Source organism: Melospiza georgiana, chromosome 7 (genome assembly GCF_028018845.1).
Source record: "Melospiza georgiana isolate bMelGeo1 chromosome 7, bMelGeo1.pri, whole genome shotgun sequence".
NCBI classification, from domain to species: domain Eukaryota; kingdom Metazoa; phylum Chordata; class Aves; order Passeriformes; family Passerellidae; genus Melospiza; species Melospiza georgiana.
In genome coordinates, this window is record NC_080436.1 from 5,583,033 (window position 1) to 5,605,948 (window position 22,916).

Genomic DNA, 22,916 nt, shown 5'->3' on the forward strand with positions numbered 1-22,916 from the left:
GAGAAGAAGCTTCCCTAGAGTACCTGCAGACCTACTGGGAATGCTGGTGAGTGGCTCAGAAAGCTGGGCAGGTACTGAAATGTGCCTTGTGCTCAGGAGTTCACTGGAGCTGAGCACCATTGTCACCCTGAAGGGCTGGGGATGCCCTGCTGAGGAGCACTTCAGGCACCTGCTGAAGCTGCCAGGCTGCAGCTCTGGTGGAGTGGGGACAGCAGGAGACAGAGAGACCCGACCAGCTCCCCTGTTGGAACCCTGGTTACTGAGAATTTTAGATTTTCTGTGCTAGAACCTGACCAGCTCCCCTGTTGGAACCCTGGTTACTGAGAATTTTAGATTTTCTGTGCTAGAACCCGACCAGCTCCCCTGTTGGAACCCTGGTTACTGAGAATTTTAGATTTTCTGTGCTAGAACCTGACCAGCTCCCCTGTTGGAACCCTGGTTACTGAGAATTTTAGATTTTCTGTGCTGCCAGGCCCTGACCCCCCAACAGAACACTGCATTTGACCTGAGGCCGTGGAGAAGGCTTCCAAAATTGAATGATATCACTGGGATTGTGGGTGTGGGGTTTGAACAGAATTGTGTAACACCACATGGTGGGAAACTTAGAGTTTAAGGTTTTAGAATATAGAAATAGATATAAAGCAAGATGGAGGTTTTAGGGTGGAGGCTGGTCCTTCTTCTTCTCCATGGGTTTGGGTGGTTTCGTGTAATTGGATTAAAAAGTCCCCATTGTGGGGCATGGGTGGTTGGTTATTGGGTTAAAAGTAAAAATAATTTAGGTGTCACTTCTTAATTGTACAGTTTATCCTTAAATTGTACACTTTATCCTTATTTCTTAATTGTACAGTTTATCCTTATAGAGAGAGAGATAGGGCTCCATTTTTACTTTGTTAGAGAGAAGTGCTGTAGGACTCAGGGTTTGTGAGACTGTAACATAGATAAGAACAAATAAACATCTGAGTCCCAACAAGAAATATCATCTCAAGCATTTAATCCCAACCCTGGCAAAAAAGAAGTAAGACTCTGCACTCCCCTGCTGCCCTGGTGTCACCCATAAACCCAATCTGACCCAGACACTCAGAGGTCACTGTCAGCTCCTCTCAGCCCTTCTTGCTCTGAAGAAAAGGATTAGCCTCTGCTTTAAAACTTCTATCTTGCTCTCTGTATGTTACTTTATCATAAAACCCCAAACTCCAAGTGTTCTACCTTGTGTGGTATTACACACTTCTAATCAAACAATACACTCATAATCTCAGTGCTATTAGTCAATGTTGGAAGTTTTCTCTATGGTGTCAGGTTAAACGTAGTGCTCTCCTGGGGGTCAGTCTGTGAGTACAGAAGGTCTAAAACTCCCAGCACACAGAACTCCACACCTGAACAGCAGCAGTGCTCAGCAAGCTCAGTTTCCAGAGGCAAACACCCAGCCCATGGATCCAGCCCCCTGGATGGGAGCCAGCACAAACCCCTCAGGCGGGCCTGGCAGACAAGCAGGATGTCTCAAGGTAAGCTCAGTGCAGTTTTTGTTCCTGTGCTCATAAGTACTCCTTGCTAATGCTGATTTCTCTATGAGCTACATACTATCAAGAGTTTCAAGAAGTCTCACAGCAGTGCCCCTGCTTCACACCACTGCAGATCATATGCAGGACCAGAGGGCCCTTTCCCACCCTCCCCAGCCCTCATTTTTCTTACCAATGACAATTTACATCACTACCCACCACCTTTTTTTCAGATTCTTTCCTTATCTTTATTATTCTTATTTCATGTTATGTTTATCTTTATGTGTTTTTTACCTTTGAGCCTTCCCTTCCCCACCTCTCCATTTCCTATTTTGCAATATTATAAATCTATATATTGTAAATCTGCAAGGTTTACAAGCTGATGAGGTGGTAGGGGCTGACTGGGAACAGGATCCACTGATGGCAGTGGTTACCAGGCTTTTCCTCTATTTAGGAAAAGATGTAACCATGGAACTATGTGAGGTGACAGTCAGCAAACCTACAGCTCTGCTGTGAAATATGTGCACAGACGTAAGCACCAGCCTGTGACTGAGTCTCCCACACATCACCCTGTGCAGGAGAACTTGCTGGAAATAGCAAAACTCTTCCCTTTTTTAATGATTCATGCAAATACAGCCACTGAATTGAGGGGAGAGAGCTCGAGGTTTGAATCTGGGGGGGCTGGTAGTCACTGAGCAGTTTCTATATAAAAATAAACACATTTCCCAACACTGAAAAAGGATCATCCAGAAGAGATGAGTGGCCACTCCACCCAGCTTTTCATTCCTGTGTTTGCAGCTACTTTTGGAGATGCTATTCTCCATTCTTTTTCATTTATTTTAGATTAGAAACCAGTTGAACTTGATGAACTGGATAAAAAGGTAGGGGAAAAATGAAGATGAGCAAGGAGAGGGATGGCTGTGAAGTCCTGACATTGGGTTTTGACATTGGGCTTTCCCTTGCTAAGCTAAAACTTGGAGAACCAGCACTGCAGAGTAATCCCTCCAAAGACACAAAAGGCCATAATGCACCCATTTATTCTTACAGCCCTGCACAAAAGGGGTTTTATGTGCAGGGAGGATAATTGTGGGTAAGGAAGAGGTCAGCATGGATCATGGGACTAAGCTGTAAACACACCTGACTGAGGCAGTTTATCTTCCTGCTTTAAGTGCACCAAACACTATTTTTCACTTGGATTCCTTTGTCCAACACCTCCCTGATTCAGCAGGATGTGAGCCCACATGCCCCAGCCAACAGAGCACCATCACTCATGGCAAGTGATGGCACCCTCGAGACATTTCTGCAGCTCCAAAGGTGGGTGAGCAGCAGCAGGTGGAAGGATGCCCAACCCTCCATGTGCCAGGGCTCCCAGGGTGACATCCCATCCAGCTCCTTCCTGTCCTGCAGTGAGGATGGATCAGGTCAGGACACAGCCCTCAGTGGCTTGGGGAAGCTTTCCTGGTGACATCAACTCTCTGACAGAGCAGAACAGAGGGTCCGTGCCCTGGAGCTCCTCTCATAAATCACCACAGCTCTGCTGAGCCCAGGTGTCCTGGGGCCTGGCCCCAAACACTGGGCTTGTGCAACTCCTTCTGGCTGTCTTGGGATGATTTGTGCCTTTTGAAGGTGCACAAGTGGCTCCATCCTGAGCCAGGGCCAGTGACCTGTAGCTGGGGTTGGTATGTGATAAATGACAGCGAGGAGTGAAGGGCAGCTGCTCTGACTCTCACATATGTCTGCAGTAAACAAGGGGTGGAGGCAAACACACTTTCAGCTATTTTAACCTGCTATTAACTTTCCAGTTTGAATTTCCAGCACTTGTTACAGCCTTTTGTTGGAATGATTTCCCACCCCAGGAAGAGGCAGATGTGATGTTTTCACAGGCTGCAAGTGCTTTGTGCTTGCTTTGCCCTGCATGGTTCCTTCAGCTTGTCTTGATTTGAACAGACAGGTGTCTGCTAAGGAGGGCAGGAACCTCTATTGAAATGGAAAATGTAAACCCCTCCCTCCAAATTGTTATAATTTTGAAATTAAGAGGCTTTCAGGCAAAGATACGGGAGTGGGAATAATAGCTCTTTACTAGGAAAAATAAAATTAAAATACAGTAATACAGAACAACACTGCCAGAGTCAGAAGAGGAGCAGACCCCCTGTGTGTCAGGGAGGTGGCACAGTCCCATTCCATGGTGGCTCAGCCCTCCTGCAGTGCCAGCTGTGGTTCTGCTGGAGCAGGGATCCTGCACAAGGGGGGAGTTTTCCTCTGAAGCTCCAGGGCTGCTGGAGATGGGCCCGGGCTCCCTCTGGGAATGCAGGGGAGGAGAAAGCTGCTCCTCTGGGAATGCGGGTGAGGAGAAAGCTGCTCCTCTGGGAATGCAGTGGGCAAAGGCTGCTGTGCTGTTCCAAACCTCAGATTGTATCCAGGCAGGAATGCTTGGCTCCTCCCCTGGGCAGAGCATCTCCCCATGGGATGATGGAATTTTATCAGCCATGCAGGGACACTCACTGGCCATGGACAGCAGAGATCTGGGGGGAGGATTGGTGTGGAAGAGATAAAGAAAACTGCCCAAAGAACAGAAGAGAACTGCCCCACCTCTGACAGATGAGAATAGAATACACAGCCCCATTTGTAACCTAAGACACAGCTGGAGACCATCAGTGGGTACAACCAGAGCAACCATTCCAGCGGAGGATTTTATTTAGTTTTAGTCTTCTTTAGTATTTTATTTAGTTTAGTTTTAGGAGTAAAGGATGCCTTGCCAGGCAGAGGTGGGCATTGAGGCAACACAGTTTGATGGGGGAGCTGAAAAAAAAGTGTGACCCAGCATTTGCCCACTGTGGAGCACAGAAACCTCTCCAAAAGGGACTCTGGAAGAGTAGGGGGTGGCAGGAAGCTGTCTCCTTCTACTCTTACCAGAGGCACTAACCCCTCCAGAGCTGATATTATTCTCTATGAAATAGCCTATAAAATATTAAATTCAAGCGATCTGTTTCTATTTGTATTCCTCCTGTGTAGTCCTTTGAAGCATATTTTAATTCTCCCTGTTCCCCAGCCTCATTTCAGCTGGTGGTGGTGGAAGGTATTTAAAGTTACAGCCGTAATCCCATGGGCCACCATGAAAGAAATTAGAAAAAAAAGAAGTAGGAAGAAACCCAGAAAGAAACCCCAGGTCTGTCTGATGCACTGCAATGCTTATATTTCAATTACAGAGAGCGAGGGGCCAGACTCAACGGAGTCTGAGACAGGGAAAGGAAGAATTATGTTGGAAAACCAGACAGGGAACCCATAAAAGAGCAAGTGGCTGTAAATGGCTAACCCAGGTAAGGCAGTGGGCAGGTGGTGACTGTGCTTCCCACCAGAACTGAGCACCCCAACCCGACTTGTGAGAAACAACTGCTCACTTTGAAAATTTAGAAAGGGTTTTAAACCTTAACAAAAATACAACGAAGGACTATATAAGGAAAAAGTTGCAGCGCTGGGAACCACCCTTGTGCACGCCACATGGCTCGTTTGTCTTCAAGATGGATGCTCAGTCTTTTATACCCCTGGGGGTTGCATCAGCCAGCCCTGGCCCTCCCAAAGTCTGTCAGGCAGCTCTCCTTTGCCATTTATCGGTAGAGGCCGCTTTCTTGTAACTGGATTGGAGGTCAGGTGTTGCCATGCCTCACCCCCTAAGCACCAAGCTTTTCCATTCCCAACTGCCCCATGCAAGGGACACATGTGCAGCCTTCTTTGTACCTGTCCCAGACAGCCCAGGCTGTCTGATGGCAACAATACAGGGGGGAAAGGGAACTGTGGGGAGAACAGAGGGCATCTAAACCACAATAACATAATTACACATCACTAAAGCTTTTCTGAATATTCACACGATGGTTTTCTTTTAATTGTGAGAGCCAATCGTCTCATGATCCATCTCTAACAGCCCGACACTGCCTGAGGGTCTGACCTGCAGGGCCCTGGGTGATGGCATCCAAAGAGCAGCACCACTCTGGAAATGCAACTGCACAGAGCTGGTGTGGGGCAGGCAGCTTCCCAACACCATTTCCTTGCTCCAGATGTGGGCAGCAGGGCATTTCTGTCCTAGCACCGCTGTTTGCCTCCTGCTGCTGCCGAGCCCCGCACCCGGGGGAGGCACAGGCTGCTCAGGAGAGGCTATTCTCCATTTTTAAAATTCAGGCAGGGAGGGATGAAGGAGGGATGAGAGATGAAGGAGGGATGAGGGAGGGATGAAGGAGCTCTCTGTGCTGCTCCCCCCGGGCACAGCCCCTCTGATAAGCGATCCCACCCGAGTCCCAGGCTGACCTGGGCACGGCTCCCCGCACAAATACACAAATCCAGGCTCTTGTGGGAGTTCTCAATGGGGCTGGGCAGGGATTTGTGCCATGGCCGAAGTGACACGGTCCAGCTGCCTTCCCCGGGGAGGCTGGGGGCAGATAAACAGCCCGACTGGCTCCTCGATTCTCTGATTAGCCAATGTTTTCCTCCGGGCTCTGTTCTCCACGTCTCATAAATCCCCTCGCTGCTTGGCCCCTGGGCAGCCCTGGGGGCTGTGAACACCCATCCTGCGCAGCATCCTGTTCCCGGGCTAACAAGGGAGCGTTTCAAAAAGCTCCGAGCAGGGCGATGCCAAACCAGAAACCTCGCAGAGGATGTTGCAAGTCGGGCTTTGAAGGCAGGGTTTGTTTAGGGACGTCAGGTTTCAGCTGGATCCACTGATACCGGACGTGCCAAGGAGAAATCCCAAGTACCGGGCAAAACTGAGTAAGATTTTGAGGATTTGGGTACCTTTGGCTGAGCAGCACATAAACATCCTGGCCTCTCCTGAGCAGGGAGGGGAGGAGAAACCACTGTGCCCTGGGGGCTCTGTCCGCGTTAAATCAGAGCTCTCAGACTTCCCCAAGAAGCACAACCATCAGTACCTCTCCCTTCCCGTGTGCCCAGCAATCACAAACCAGCAGGGGCTCGGGATGGGCTGTGAGTGTTTGGAGAGTGCAGAGCAGAGCCTAGAGCTGAGCTGGGTCAGGTTCCACCGTGTTCACACAGAGATGTCAGTCAGGCTTACTGGAGTCACCAGGAGAGCTGTAAACACACAGTGCTGCTTCATCTGTATAAAGGAATTAAATAGTGGGAAATCCTGCTTGACAGCAAGGACAATGAGAGAATGGGATATAGCCTCCTGAATTTCCAAACTCTGCCTTGGATCTGATCCTATTAACAAGAGGGTTTCAAAAGGGGTTTAATTCTCTCTGTCCCTGTCTGCCTCTGGCCACGCTTTTCCAACAGGAGATGGGACCAGAAGGCAGTCCAAGTGGGAGATGTTGTCTTTTTGGTGTGCTGCTCTCAGTCAGGTCACATCACAAGTCCTGGAAGCTGTATTGAACAGCTTGATGCTTTTAGGAGATGCAGCAGATGCAGGCAGGCTTTAATCTTCCAGAGCCTCCAAATGGCTGGATCTGTATTTTATTTCAATGATCTCTCAATTGCTGGTGATTACACAGAGCAGGAGAACAGACCCATTTGGACAACTCCTGCTTGGTCAAAGCCTATATTTAACCTCAATCCCTGTCTCCCTTTCCAGCACTCCACGATAAGGCTTATTTTCCAGCCAGCACCTGAACACTCAAAAGTCCTCAAGAAATGAACATTAGAGCTGGAAATGCTCCAAATCCCTGAGCCTGCCAGGAGCTGAGGGCAGCACTTGTAATTGCTATGAGCTCCCTTTAGCCAGTGAATCCCCATCTCTAGGAGTGGGAGCAGAGCACCAGCTCTGCCTGTGAAGGGTATCAGCTGCTAGTGGTCTCTGCAAACAGCTCCATTTAATCCCATCACCATCCATCTGCAGCTGTATTCCCCAAGTCACTCTTTGGGAGCTTGATGACCTTATAAAGCATGACTGGGTTTTGTTTAAAGAAACAAAACCAGCTGCCTGCAGGGTACTTTGATCCTAAACAGTATTTTTAAGTACTGGGGCTGGGTGAAGCTGTGAAATAATCTGCTGGTGGGTCAAATCTCTCTTTGCAGGGACTCTCTCTGTCAAATAGCACACCTGATTTTCCTGCTCAGTGTCAAATATTTGCTGTCTGTCTGAGTAGAAAGGCAATTTCCCAGCAAGCCCAAATATCTGTCTTTGCAGCGGTACATCCTTTCACTGCTGCCTATTCTTCCTCACACATGTGATGTGTACACACACACAGCTGTCCAGAGGAGCCAGACACAAAGCCAAGGTGAAAAAGCAGCAATCAAAGCTGCACACAAAGCACAAAATGCCCCCAAATGCCATTAACTTCCAGGAAACAGTAAACCTTGAGATTCCAAATCACCCTCGGTGAGAGCGAGCCCAGCTCCATTAGGTTCAACAGGCTCTGTTACACTTCACTGAAGTAGGTCTTTGGGGGTTTATTTGAGGTTAACTGCCCAAATCCCTGGCTTGCAGAGCTCTTTATGTCCAAGATAACAAATGCAAAGGCAAATAGGAGCTAAGAAAGGAGCTGTGCCAGTGCCTGGTTCCCTGCTCTGGCTGCCTGTGTTTGCTGACAGCACAACTATGCAAAGCATTTGGCTGCACACACAGCGTGGCCGTCCTGCTTTTATTCCAGCAGTCCCAAAAATGGCCCATTTCTCTTCTGTTTGCTCTTGGGGGCTTTGCAGAGCAGCCAGGTAGGGATCCCCACAGAGCAAACATGTCTTATCAGCACTTTTCCTTGACAAGGAGAGTGAATTATAAACAGGACCTGGCCACCCTGGGCACAAAAGCTGAGCTTTGTCTGCACCTGGAGGATGCTGCAGTGGGAAAAGCCAGGCACTGGTCAAACTGGGACAAAGCATAATGGTGCAAGAGGCCAGAACTGCCCCATAGGATGGATGCTTATCACTGGCCAGGAGTCTCTGTACAAATCACAAATGAGATGGGGCTGCTGTGCAATGTGCCTTGAGCTGTTTTATTTTCCAGCATCAGTCTTATTACATGGTTATGGCAATGGGAAGATGCCAGCAGCTCACAGCCCTGGCAGCAGACCAAGAATTTAATGTTATAACTTATAAAATAAGTTTTTTGACCAATCACACAAAGCACAAGCACATTGACAGTAGTTCTATCCAATCACCATAAGCACATGTACCTTTGGTTAAAACAATGCTTGCTTATTTCGAATACAATACCTACTTGTAAGCCTTAAAACACAATGCACAGAGCTCCATTATTAAGCTTCAAACTTCCTAATATCTTGCTAGATAAACTTTTCTGTAGCTTAGAGAGTTATTCTAGACAAGCGTTAATACACAGATCATTGTTCTATTTGTCCTTGCTTTTCTACTTTTTAAATAATTTTTCTGCTGACCTAACTCATGGCTGCTGCTTAGCTCTAATCACAGTTCTGCTGTCTCTGAGGCCTGCCTTTTGCAGCTTTCCCCAAACCCTCTGATTCTGTGGATTCCCACAGATGCTCCCAGAGCCAGGACAGTGGCACAAGTGGCCATGTCACTGCTGCACCATGGTGTAGTTTTACACCCCTGCCCAGCTCCAGGCACAGTAAATCCAGAAACAGATCAGCACCAGGCCAATGTCTCAGTGCCTGGCACCCCACACCACCTCTGTGTCCTGCTGGTTTCTCATGCATGAGCAAGTCTGGGCTCTATTTGCAAGTGCAGCAATTAAGCCCATGTTCAAGTGTCTGTGTGATCAGGACCCAGAGCCATGAACCTCCCAGTGAAACATCAAACCAGTCTCTCTTTAACACATCCTTATCTCATAGATAAAAATGGCCAGATGAAGTGGGGGAGGAAGAAGGAACTTGCCTTAAGGACTAGGAACTGGGAAGAAAGGATTTTATTAGTCATGTCCTCAGGGTCCAGCAGTGAAGCAGCCCTGATCTCAAAAGAACACACATGTTGGGGAAGCAGGAAGGGGGAGTTTGTTGGAGAGGAATGTCAGCACTCAGGGGATCTGATCAGTTTGTTCTGCTATGGTACAGCTTCTCCTGGGCTGGCAGTCAGGCATCCCCTCCCTCCTGGGAGCTCTGCTCCCCATGTCAGCCACCACTGAGCAGCTGCTCACACACCCTGTCCTTTACTTCCATTTTCCAAGAGGCAAATTTCCATCCCACCCTGGGTAACCCCAGCCCTTCACTTTCACCCAGCAGTTCCACACCACAGGCTGTCCTTTCACATCAAAGAGGAAGCTGGGAACGTGGTGACTGCTCCCAGGAAGCAGGATGGGAATTAACTGGAGAAAGTCCAACAGGGTTCAGTGAGAAGAGTAAAAAGACATGATTTATGTGGAAAGAGTGAAAGAATGAGGATTGTTTAGTCTAGAAGATGGATGATCATGACCTTCAGATTCACTCAGGACACAGGAATGGATTCATCCTTTCCCAGAGGTTGTGGTGGATAGTAGAAGTAGTAAGAGAGAGGCTTAAACTGCATCAAGGAGGACTTTGGTTATATATTAAGGAATACTTTCATGCTTTCCTATGCTTGTTCTCTAGATTTACCCATGGAGTCTTCCTCCCTGGATTTTTAAGAATGGGATTCATTGGTTATATATAAAAAATATATTAAAATATATAAATACTATATAAAAATATATATAAATATATATTATAGATGATATAAAATAATAATATATAATTTATATATAATATAATAATAGATAGAATAATACATACTATAATTTATTAAAAGTATGTATTTTATATATTTTTATATATAATAGTAATATGTAACATATATATACTTTAAAAATCTATAATATATAACCAATAAGTTAATTATAATCATAATTGATTGTAAATATTGGTTTATTAACCAATAATTATTAGTTTATTAACCAATAAATTACTAATAACCAATACATTATTTATAATCAAATATATTGATTTCCCCCTAGTAGGGCCTAAGTCTCAGCCTCCTCCCACCTTTTTTTTTTTTTTTTTAATGAATAGCACCAGTGCAACCCTCACTTAGCAATCAGGTTCTTGTTATGGAAGGAGTCCCCATGTGGGAAGGGGTTTGAGGACCAGAGCCCATTATCATCTTGGGGCAAAACAGGGTCCTTTATGAGAGGAAAACACTCCCAATTCCCAGTTGTCTCAGGGAAATGCTGTGGTGCCTCTCCCAAAGAGAGAGCACAGAGCCACAGCTGGATAAGGGCTCAAGCACCTGACACTTCAGGAACATCAACATCTCCCTGCAGGGCTCCAGGGAGGATCTGAGCAGTGCTGGTGGTACCTGGCATTCCCAGCATTTTCCTTCTTTCTCTCTGTTTTGGGATCACCTCCCTTCACTGTCCCTGAGGCCTCTTACAGCTATTTACACTTCCAAGAGGAGCAGCTGCTCAGTGAGGATGAGGCAGGGAGCACTGTAGTGAGAGTCCCTGTAAAATCTATGTATTGGATAAGTGGGTCCTAGTTATTCCAAATGAGCCACAGCTGTGAAGTCCTTAGTTGGGCAGCAGCTGTGGCTTGCAAAGATAACTGGGATAAAAGGGGGTGGGTTGAGAGCTCTGGAGGAGCCCCTGTGAAGTCATGAGGAACTGCACAGCAGAGAGGAGCTGCATGGTAGAAAACCAGTTAGAAGGTATGGACTTTAAGAATATCATAACAAGAGTATGGGACTCTAGAAATATGAAATACAATAAGATAACAACAATAATTGGTGACCCCAACGTGATGGAGGTATGCAGCCTGAAGAGCTGTGGAAGATTGTGTGTATTGTACTTGTGTGAGGCCTTTGAGTCTTGGGATAAAACATGTATTGTAAAGGAAATGAATATCTTGTACTTGAATATCTATATTGTATTTGAATAGAAAAAAGGGGGGAAATGTAGTGAGAGTCCGTACAAAATCTATGTATTGGATAAGTGGGTCCTAGTTATTCCAAATGAGCCACAGCTGTGAAGTCCTTAGTTGGGCAGCAGCTGTGGCTTGCAAAGATAACTGGGATAAAAGGGGGTGGGTTGAGAGCTCTGGAGGAGCCCCTGTGAAGTCATGAGGAACTGCACAGCAGAGAGGAGCTGCATGGTAGAAAACCAGTTAGAAGGTATGGACTTTAAGAATATCATAACAAGAGTATGGGACTCTAGAAATATGAAATACAATAAGATAACAACAATAATTGGTGACCCCAACGTGATGGAGGTATGCAGCCTGAAGAGCTGTGGAAGATTGTGTGTATTGTACTTGTGTGAGGCCTTTGAGTCTTGGGATAAAACATGTATTGTAAAGGAAATGAATATCTTGTACTTGAATATCTATATTGTATTTGAATAGAAAAAAGGGGGGAAATGTAGTGAGAGTCCATACAAAATCTATGTATTGGATAAGTGGGTCCTAGTTATTCCAAATGAGCCACAGCTGTGAAGTCCTTAGTTGGGCAGCAGCTGTGGCTTGCAAAGATAACTGGGATAAAAGGGGGTGGGTCGAGAGCCCTGGAGGAGCCTCTGTGAAGCCATGAGGAACTGCACAGCAGAGAGGAACTGCATGGTAGAAAACCAGCTAGAAGGTATGGACTTTAAGATGGGACTCTAGAAATACGAAATACAACAAGATAGCAACAATAGAGCACCATCCCATTTACTCACTCCAAATAAACTCTATTTCTCCATAATCCCCAGAACCATGGGGGATGCAGAGCCACACCTGCTGGTCCTGCCCCTGCCAAAATTGCCTGAGTGATTACAGATAGCCAAGGGCCCTCCTGGATTTTTTGTCTGGTAAATATCAATTTATGATCACATCTACACCCCCTATGCCATACTAGCATTCCTAGGACCCTGCCACCTCTTCTTCTCCTAGCAGGCAAGGTTCAGCGGTCTGGGATAGCTTTTTCTTTTGGCAAAGAGATTTTCCACCCCCTGCCACACCAGACAACCCCATTTCCTGCTCCTCCTGTTTTAACCACAGGTCACAACAGCCGAGGAACACAAATTCTGCCCAAGTCCCTGAGGCCTGGGAAGAGATCTGTTCTAGCAGGACTCTATAAAATTATCTCCTGATGGGAAACCCTGAAAAGATAAATAGGATCCCATGAGCTTACCTTTCAGGGTAAGCTCATGGGATCCTATTTAAGTGTAAAACAGAGGAGTTCACCATCCATTATTCCCCAGGGCACCCAGGTCTAACCCAGGCTGCATTGGTTACTGATGGGCTGCAGAGGCCCTGGAAGCCACAAACCAACATTTTTCTGATTTGGGGCTGGTTCCTGGAGCCATGGACACTGAGGGAAAGACATAATGAGTGCTGCCCTTGTGCCTCAGCAGGAGATGTGCTATCTGAGGGCTGCACAGGGACAGAGGAGGCTCTGTCCTCATGTGGGACAGAGCAGTTCCCAAGGGATGCTCTCATGGAGGGAAGGCAGCTGGGGAGGGATGGTGGGAAGGGAAGGAGGCAGGGGGGAGGGCAGTACAATAGTTATTTATCTTGATTTGAAAACCCAAAATTTCTAGTTTGTTTATCCTGCGCTCTGCAGAGGGAGCACAGATTCCCAGAAAAAGTGTCTGGGAAAAAGAAGCTCCCATGTCTTTCAACCGTTCAAAGAATAGGACTACAGTGTTTATTTGAATTAAAAAAAAAAAAAACCCAAACCAAAACAAAAACTAAAAAAAAAAACAAAAAAACCCCAACAAAAATCCCCCCCCCCAAAAAAAAACCAAAAACACAAAAACCCCTCCCCAACCAAAAAAAAGGCCCAACAAAAACCCCAAAGACAAAAAACAAAAACCGAAGCCAAGCAGCAGCCCCAGTCCTCATCCACACATGGATGATGGCACTGCTTGTCTGGATCACAGAATCACAGATGGGCTTAGGTTGGAAGGATCATGCCATTCTACCCCCTGCCATGGGTAGAATAAATATAAATATACATATAAATATAAAATATTAATTTATTTCATCATCCCAGGGTGCTCCAAGCCCTGTCCAACCTGGCCTGGGACACTCCCAGGGATCCAGGGACAGCCACAGCTGCTCTGGGCCTCACCACCCTCACAATAAACTCTTCTTCAAATCTCCCCTGGTCCCAGAGCAGATCTGGGTCCCCTCCATCTTTTACTCACCACCACAAAATTTTGCAGGGAGGATGGAAACCAATGAACAAGTACCTTAAGTGACAATCTCAGTGGTTCAATTCACATAAATCCACAATTTCAGTGTTAAAGGGGGAATCTCTCCTCAGCCACTCAATCACAAGCATGAATCCTCTCCCTTTTCAGAGCAGCTCACCTGGTCTCCAGCCTGTCTCAGGAGCTGCCCACACTCTGAAGGTGTGAGACACACCAGGTAGTGAAAGATGATAAAGGTGGTGAAAGGGAGAAGTCTATTGACAAAAATCACACAAATGTTACAATAAGATGTACAAAAAGGCACTGCATGGGTTTGTACTCGTTGCCAGTAATTCAGAACATAGAGCAGCCACCAGCCTGGATGAACAGCCCAACACCTCCTGCCATTAGACCCATCCCAGAAGTCCAGAGGCAGCAGAATTAAGTTTATTGCATTTTTCCTGGATAGGTTTTAGCCAAAGCAACAGCTTAACTCTTTGGTGTCCTATAGCAGGCACTATGGAATATTGTACATTGTTCTGATGTGGGAGCTAAATGAAAAAGAGCCTTTTTTTGGCTTAGACCTCAGACTGGAGAGGTTTGATCTGGCACTGCTTTTCAGCAGGACAGAGCTCACAGCTGGCAGGAAAACACCTTTGAAATGAGACTTATTGCAAGTGGAGCAGGAACCTTGCCTGCCATTCTTCATGAGCAGTTGTCTGCTACACCCAGCTCTCCTGGGGACAGCAGCATTTGGTCAAATTTTGGTTCCCAGCAGGGGCTAAGGGAATGTTGGGAAATCACACACCAAGAGTTACCAAAGGCTATTTTTACCCTGTCTGGGTTTACACCCACCCATGTGGGTTTGTTGGTTTGGTTCATGAGCCAGTTCTCAGCTGGTTTGCTGACAAAAGCAAGGAACAACTCATTCTGAATGGGAACACCCTGATTTAAGGCCATGAGTGATCTGGTCTCTGAGATTTATTGTAAGAATAAAAGTGGGCATTTCTTGCTTTATGGAGAAAATATACTGACAATAAACTTATTTCAGTGTCATTAATGTCTTTATATATTCAGCCTCATAAATGAAAGCAATCAAAATAATTTCTGGAATGGAAAATGTTGTCATGAAGAAAAGGAACATACTAAAATTTATCCCAGAGGAGACTAAAGTGGCCCAAAGATGTAGACACAGCCTTTGGGGCTTTGGAGCCTCCCAGGCTGGGCTGGGGAATGTTGGTGGGTCAAGCCTTGGGTGCTTCCCCTCTGCACCCAACATGGGTCAGTTGATGAGGACGGATGATGGGCAAAATGAACCTTTGCTCTGGACCACTCAGAGATGTGCCTACATTTGGTAAACAATGATGATTAGACTGAGCTTTTATTCCCTTCCTCAAAATTCTCCTGTTTCCCTTCTAATAAAGTAACCATTACAGAAATAGCCTTAGGAAATGAACCACAAGGAGCAGCCTTGTCTTGTTTTCCAGCAGCAAAACATGGAACAAAGCACAAGAAAATTCTCTTGCTTTGCAATCCTGTGCGTCTTTCAAAATGTTTTTCCCACTGCAAGGAGTCCTGAGGATTGACCACCAGTGTTCCCAGCCCATGGAAGTGCTGCAACAAGCAGGATTTACTCCATGACTTCCCTTCCCTTTCTTCCTACCTGCTCTCCCTGAGAGACCTACCACTGATTATCTACCTCCAGAAGATCTCTGAGGAAGTGGAAGATAAAAGCTTCTCCTTTGGGGAGTTTTGGGCTTGTTGGCCTTCTAAAGGCTGAATATCTCACCCTCCTCTATCAGAGGCAGTTCACATCCTGCTGACTCGACCCTGCACACAGCAGTTCAAGCCAGAGACAGCCCTGACCACATCTAACAATGACAGCACAAATTCAAGATTGTGTACATACCCCCCCAAGTTTCCATGCAGTGTGATTGATCAAATATTTGCTTTTCTCAAAGCAGATAACATTTGTGAACTTACAATCTTCAGCCACAAAGCCTTATCCCCCTGTGCTATTTATCTCCAGAGTACAAAGGCCAATTGATTTCTTCCATGTCAGCCAGACCCAGGCTCTCAGCTTTCACCCCTGCTGCAGTTCCTGGTTTGAGTCTTTGTTTTGAACTCATTTGGAGAACAAGGGAGGATAATGGGGAGAAGAGGGTCAGTAAAGAATGGAAGTGTTTGGAGTTAACCAGTCATCCGAGTACAAAGAAATCATTCAGCCTCTCTCTGCAGTGAGGGACTCATTTAGCCCATGGCTCTTTAAGGCTCTCACACCAATTTCTGCTGCTCTGAGTGGAGCTTGGCACCTGCAAAGGGCAACTCCAGCCTCTTAAATGAGTTAGAGAAACTACCCAGTGGTTAAAGTTACCCAGCCCAGGAGTGAATGCCATCCTGCCAGGTGCTGCACAGACCCTGAGACACAAATACAGTCATGGTGTCTCAGGATTAACTTCTGAACCTTGAACCACGAGGTCGAATTTCCATTTTCAATTGAGAATCAGAAGTGACGTGCTGGTCTGTGAGCCCCAAAGCACAGGAGGGGATAGCTGCAGATACTGGCAATAATAAGAAAAGCACAGCTTGGCACAGGGACAAGCTATCACTGCTTCTTAGCTTCCATCCCAAATCTCAGATGCAGGCCCACTGGGCCAGGGAGGCTGCTGGAAGAGTGATACCACAAGGATCTGCAGCCTTAGGATGACCCCGAGGAATGGAATTGCTTCAGGAAATGGAGCTATGAGAAAGAGATCCATTAAAAATACAGTGGAAAAAATGCATCACTTGGCTTAGTTTTAGTTTTGAAAGTAGAGGAAAAGGTTTAAGTTTGAAAAGCCTTGAGTTTCTCACTCTTGCATTTTGTTCTCCTTAAGCCTTTGCTACAGAGGAAAGATCCTTTCTGCCCATGAACTTGTGGCTGTTGCCTGGACACATGGAAAGCTGATCCACTGCTGGTGGAGGTCTTCCTTGCTCCTCCAAAGGGATTGAGGGCCAGGACTTTAACTCTGTGTTATGTCTGGCTTTAAAGTGCCAGGGAACTCCTGCACAGATTTCCTTGCTGCCCTTGTAACCCTTTCCACTCTTCAGCTGAGCTGCCTAGAAGGGCAGTTGGACATCTGGATTGTGACAATCTCCTCTCCCTTTTAGCCTGTTTGAAATTGTCCTTTCTGGGGCACCACTGCTGGGAACAGGAGGGCAATGAGGATTAATCCTTCCCAGGAGTGCCACCAGCAGGGGAGCTGTCAGAGGCAGGGCTGGACATGCAGAGGGCTGATTATAAAATCAGGTGGGCTGGAGAAGCTGGTACAAGTTAGAGGGCAGAGAAGCAGCCTCCAGATTCGTTGACAGATGGGGAAACTCCTCTGGGAAAAGCAGCTCTTTGTGACTTTAAATTTGGTACCTGAAGCTTTGGCTTCCCCCTTCACGTTCAGCATACCCAGAACCTTCCTTTCCTCCTTTCCATCAAGCATTGGAAAACATTCCTTTACATCACAGATCTAATCCAGGTTTCTCTTGCTTCAGAGAAAAGGGAGAGGATGCTTTTTTGTGTTTGGGACACGCTGCTGAGTCCTGTAGCCACAATGTGAACACAGGAGATGCTCCTGAGCAGGTTTTCAGCTGTTTTTCTTTCCTCACTACATCCATCCCTAGAGTTACTCCCCACAGGAATAACAGCAAGAGTGGGTGTTGTTGGAAATTTCAGCCTTGGAGGACCATGGACTAACAAGATCCAAAAGCTCACTAAGACCTGCCTGGCACTGAGGGGCAGACACACCATTTCCTATTCAGCCCACTCAGTTTTTCCTTGTGTTCTCTCATTTAATCACAATAACGTCATCTGCACAGCACAGATACAGGAGAAAGCACCAAGCAAGGGCTACGTGCTGGAAGGAGAATATGAGAACCAGCCAAGAACAATAGCTTATGATAAAACTCTTCACTTTTCAGATGTCTTACCCAATTGTTTGAAAAGTATGGTGGAAAAGGAGACCTTTCGTTGCTTCCCTCCCAAAAAATCCCTTCGTTTTGCAAAGGACACTGAAAATTCTGACTGTGGTTGCTTGCTTAAATCAACATATAGCCAGAGTCAGGAAAATTCCCGTTAATTTTAGTTTGCATCAGTTCAGAATGTGCCCCTCAAAGTTTTAGGGTCACTTAACCCTGCTTTAAGGAGCTCTGTACTTTGGGATCCCGTTCATGTTATCACCATGAAATAACAGATCTGGAATCTGGGTTGTTTGCACATGAGCTCAACAGCAAAGATAAATGAAGTGGGAACTGCCCACACCTCTTGCATATGGAAATCTGTGTTTAAAAACAAGAACACCCACACAGCTCATCATCAGGAGATGAGTTTCTTCTTGTTTTGGGGTTGCACTCACAATAGAAACACTGTTCTGTCATGAGCACTTTCAGCCTCAGGTCTTGTGATTCTCAGGGAACTTTTTATTTGCATGTCCAATCCCACTGAAGCCCAACAAGCCATGATCCAATGGATACTCACAGTTTATTGATTCACACTGAAGTTCTGGGTGACTCCCCTATCAGAACTATGCATTAAAGGTGGGGAAAGGAAGTACCTTGGCTTTAGAGGATGTAAGAACCACCCCGTGTCAGATCCACATTGAACCAGTGACAGCAATAAGGGATGGTTTTCAATCTAACCTCCCTCACCCAGTTTCTCCATTTCACCTCCTCATTTGAAGAGTTTTGTAGGAGCTGTCAGGCCCAGTCCTTGCATGAATTTTGTCAGCTGCACTCACACCAAGTGCAGAGGCCTCACACACAGGGCAGCCAGCCATGTCCTGCTGCCCAGGCTGGGGCCATTTCTGCTTCCACTTGGTCCAGGGTGGGACAAGCTGCTTTCTTTAGGGACCTGCCAGCACACAGATGTGGTTTCTATAGCCTCCCACTGGTGTGGGCCCTTACAGTCTCTGTAGGAACAAAAAGCATTTATCCTTCCTCGTATTTTATAGGGGAAGCAAAATTGAGCAGGTTTACCCCGGAAATCTGTGGTAAAGAAGAAAAACTTGGGGCAACATCCCCAGTTTCTGCTATTCCTAAACGCTGGGTGAAGCCTACAAATCCCACATTAAAACAAGATTTAAACAAGGATTTGATAAATTATTTCTTCATTTGTGCTTGCAGTAGCACATGAGGAAACAGAAGGTCCAAGAGCCTCTTGGAAGCAGATGCTCACGTGCTTTCAGCTGTGCTCAGGCCAAGGTGCTCCGTGGAGCCCCAGGGGAAGGATGCATTTCTCTGGAAGCTGGGCTGAAATTAATAATGCTTGACAACTGGGTTGGATAAAGGGAATGCAGCCACGTCTCCTCCCCAGCCACTCAGAGAACATGAGGAGAAGGCCCATCCTCATTTCTGTGTCCAGACTCAGCCCTGCCCACAGCCACGTCCCTCCACAGGAGGAGGAAGGCAGTAAAATCACTGCTCACACTTGTCAACAGCCCTTCACACTCAGCTCTCCCCAGAGAGCAGCAAAGTGTTGCTTTCAGGAAGAAAAGCACATATTTTCCACAGTGATAAACAGGAGAGGTTCTTCTCTGGCAGAGGCTGGAACATCCCCCAGCACACACACACAGCTTGGGGGGAGTCGTGGCTGGCTGGGACAACAGAGCTGGGGTGGTGTCAGGCACTGACCATCACTGGGAGTCCTCATAAAGCTCCTCACATCCCACACAAGCTACTGGGAAGCTTTCATTAGACACAAGGGGATGGGGGCGATGCCTTGAGAGGCTGACCTGGAACAGAGGCAGGGCAGAGTTAAAGGGTAAAATAGGGATTTATTAAAAGGCCTCAATGGTTACACCTTGGGCAGCACAAGAGCCCAGCCAGGGCTGCACCCAAGATGAACCCAAAAATGGTCACAAAATGGACAACTGGCCATGAGGTCTCTCACTTTTATAAGTTCTGTTCCATTTGCATGTTGGAGTTAATTGTCCAATTATAGCTTTAGGCTATGAAGTCTTCTTGTTTTTCTCTCTTCATTCTGCCACTGTTTATACTTTTGGGGCCTGAAATTTGTATCATTTGTCCTTGGTCTCCAGCTAGAGAAGGAATTATTTTGTCTCCCTGCTGTGTGAAGAGAGCCCACCATCCCTTACTACAAAGCTCAGAACTACACACTAAAGCAGAGCAAAACCTGAAAAATAGAAAAGCTCAAACCTGAGGCATCAGGAGGGTGTGATTTTCACACTCTCCTGGTTGGGGAATAAGGATCTGCTGTCACCAGGCTGAACCACCCAGCAGCCAATACAGCCCTGAGCAGTGTTTTCCCTGAGCCAAAGCACTGCTGCCAGGGCCTGGGGCACAGCAGGAACACACACCGTGCTGCTGGTGTTCATATTCACTGCTGGCTCATGGCCTCAGGCCATTCCTCCAGAGCAAAGAGGGCGTGAGGGGGAGCAGGAAGAAGCAGCAGCTGAGAACAGGTATGGGGATCTGCTGTGCAGCTCCCAGGACTTGTCCATTCAAGGGTCTCAGTCAGAGGCCAAGTCCACGCTGACTCCTGGCAGCACAGACACCTCTGAGAGAGGACAGAGAGGTCACAACCTCTGCTCGAGTGGCTCAGTACATCTTCCAAGAGACAGCAGCAGGAAAACCAGCCCAAACAGACAGCTCAGCTACCCCAAATGCTCTTCATCCCACACTCAGAGGTGAGTCAGTGGCCTTTGGACCTCTGGGGCTGTGGAGGCTCTCCAGAATGCTTTCAACTGCCTTGACCCTTCTGGCTTCCCTGATCCCAAACTCAGGCAGCAAAGCCAGCATTAGCATTTCATAGGGTGGCTTTAAAGCCAGGGTGAAGATGAAGAGAGGCTGATATGCTTTGAGCTCCAAGTCAAACAAACTGTAAGAAACTAAACAGGGCAGAGGAATCTTTTTGTTTTGCAAATCATGGCAAGCACCAGCTCTCCCTTACCTGCTAAACCCATCTCAAGCTTATGGAAAAGTATTAGGGAATGAGCTGATGCTGGAGTAATCTCCTCACCTCTTGGGCCAAGCTGCAATCAGCTCTCTTGGGAGCAGAGTGTGCTTGGGGCCAGGAGCAGGAAGGAGGACTCACTCCTGCAGGAAGCTGACCCGGGCAGGATGGGCAGATAGCCACCTATCAGCAAGCTTTCCATTGCTAGCAGCTGGCAGAGTCTCAAATTTGCTTGGATTGCTGCTCTGCTGCCTCTTCACTATCCCAGAGATCCTCTGGAGCACCCTCTCAGTGCTGCCTTGCCAGGCACTGTCCCAGGGACATCCCCTCCCCAATCCCACGGTGCTCTCCCATGGACAGCCCCCTCCCCATTCCCACCCAAGCCCCTCTGGAGGGCTGCACACCCTGGAGCAGGGCTGGATCTGGCATTGGGAGGGAGGACCCCGCTCCTTGAGCTCCCTGTGGTCCCACCAAGGCCCACACAAATCACACACGGTGACAGGCAGCCACGTTTCACTCCTTCCACCCTGACAATTCTTAGAGTGGATATGAAAAAAACCCCCAAACTTCAGGAAAAAAGGCCCAGTGGACATCTGTGCAAGCTCTGTCCAGATGTTTGTCAGAGCTGGCTGCTGGGCTGGGGTGTATTTGACATTTGCATTTAACAAAATATCCAAAGAGCTGTGATCACAAAGGGCCTGTGGAGACACTAGGAATGGGAAGGAAGGAGTTTTTCTTGTTTGCAGTGGATGGATTTGTCTGACACTTGGGCATAACAAATCCTTCAGAGACTGGCAGCAAGGGAGAAGGGAGCTCTGGCTTAGCCCATCACTCACAGCATTACAACCAGATCACACTTGGCCACAGAGGAAAAAAAAACCAAACTAAAACACACCTCCCAAACATACATCACAAAACTAAACATTTTGTCATTTTGTAAAAATAGAAGCTAAGGCCAGGAAAGAAGTCCAAATAGTTCCACTTCAGAGACAGCAGGAGAAAGAAGGAGGAGAGGTTAATCCAGAGAATGTAAAGAGATATTTTAATATTGACTTTTCAGCCTGGACTTAAGGTGAATAGTTCTCCTTGTGTCGTATGAACAAGTTGCCAAAGGCTGAAACAAAACCACAAACAAACCCCAAGGCATCAGCCTGGAATAGCAGAAATCCCTGTGCTGCAGACCATGAGCTGCAGTCAGGCACTCCTGAGACCCCAGCTGCACCCAGAGGAGGCAGAGAGATAGTGACAGACCTGATGGAAAACTGATAAAGTCACATTTTTAAAAAGAAACATCTGGACTGTCCTAGGCTGCCCAGCTCCCTGGTCAGACTGCACACAGGGCAAATGCCCAACAACAGCCCAGCCCAGCCAAGGATCAGCCCTAAAATACCCAGAGCAAACTGCAATCACCAAGGCAGCTTTACCCCTTCAGTACAGGAAACCAACAGATTCATTTTCCCATTTGGATTTATCAGATTTCTATTCAGCTCAGGTGGGGGAAAGCACTTTCAATGTGCTGTGATAAAGGAATAAAGATGAGGCACTAAGAGATGCTGTGACATGTGGAATAGCTTCTCTATTCACTCAGCACTGGTCTTCTCTATCCCAGGTTTGGTGAAGGGATGTGGCAGAGGGATTTATTCCTGCAAGTTTGCTTGTCTGTGCAGCACATCTTACCCACTGCTCCTCCCAGGTAACAGAAATTGAATTCCAAGGCCAAACCATGGCACCTGATTGGGACCATATGCAGAGAGGACAGAGGCAAGAGCCCAGCATCCCAAGCATTAAATTGTCTTGCCAGAAGGAGGACAGGCACTTCCAGGCAGGCTTGGCTTTTGTTTCCTCCCTGCTTGTCTACTAGGAGAATCTCCATCAAAGATGATATTTTTTATCTGAGGACATTTGAAGTGTCCTCTTTTAGGAGTTTGAAACACGCACATAAACTTTTCACCGTGAACCTTGCACGGCCCCATCAGCAAGATCCCAGTAATTAATTAGACAAACCATTGATTTAGCCACCAAATCTGACCAAGCAGTTGTCAAAAGTTCCAGGCAGTGCACTGCAATTCCCAGCCCAGGATAACAGCGTGGCTCCTGGTGAGCAGGGCAGGCAGGGATCCAACCTTCCAGAGAAACAAGGCATCCTTTTGTGAACACAGCCCTCAGGGCTTCTCTTTGTCATCCAAGAGTAATTATTTTGCATATCTCAGCCTGGGTAAGCTTGAGGATTGCATTTCATTACATCCCAGGCACAGGTGTTATACCAGATTTTAAGGAGGATTTTTGATCCTGAAGGGGACAAGGAAAGCTGGATATTGAGAGGCTGTTAATGAAAATGCACCACTAGAAAGAACATTGTAGAAAAAACAAATATCACCCCTTTAATTATTCATAGGCAGTAGTTAATTCATGTTATTAACTAATTAATGACTCACTTCAAGGACAAGGG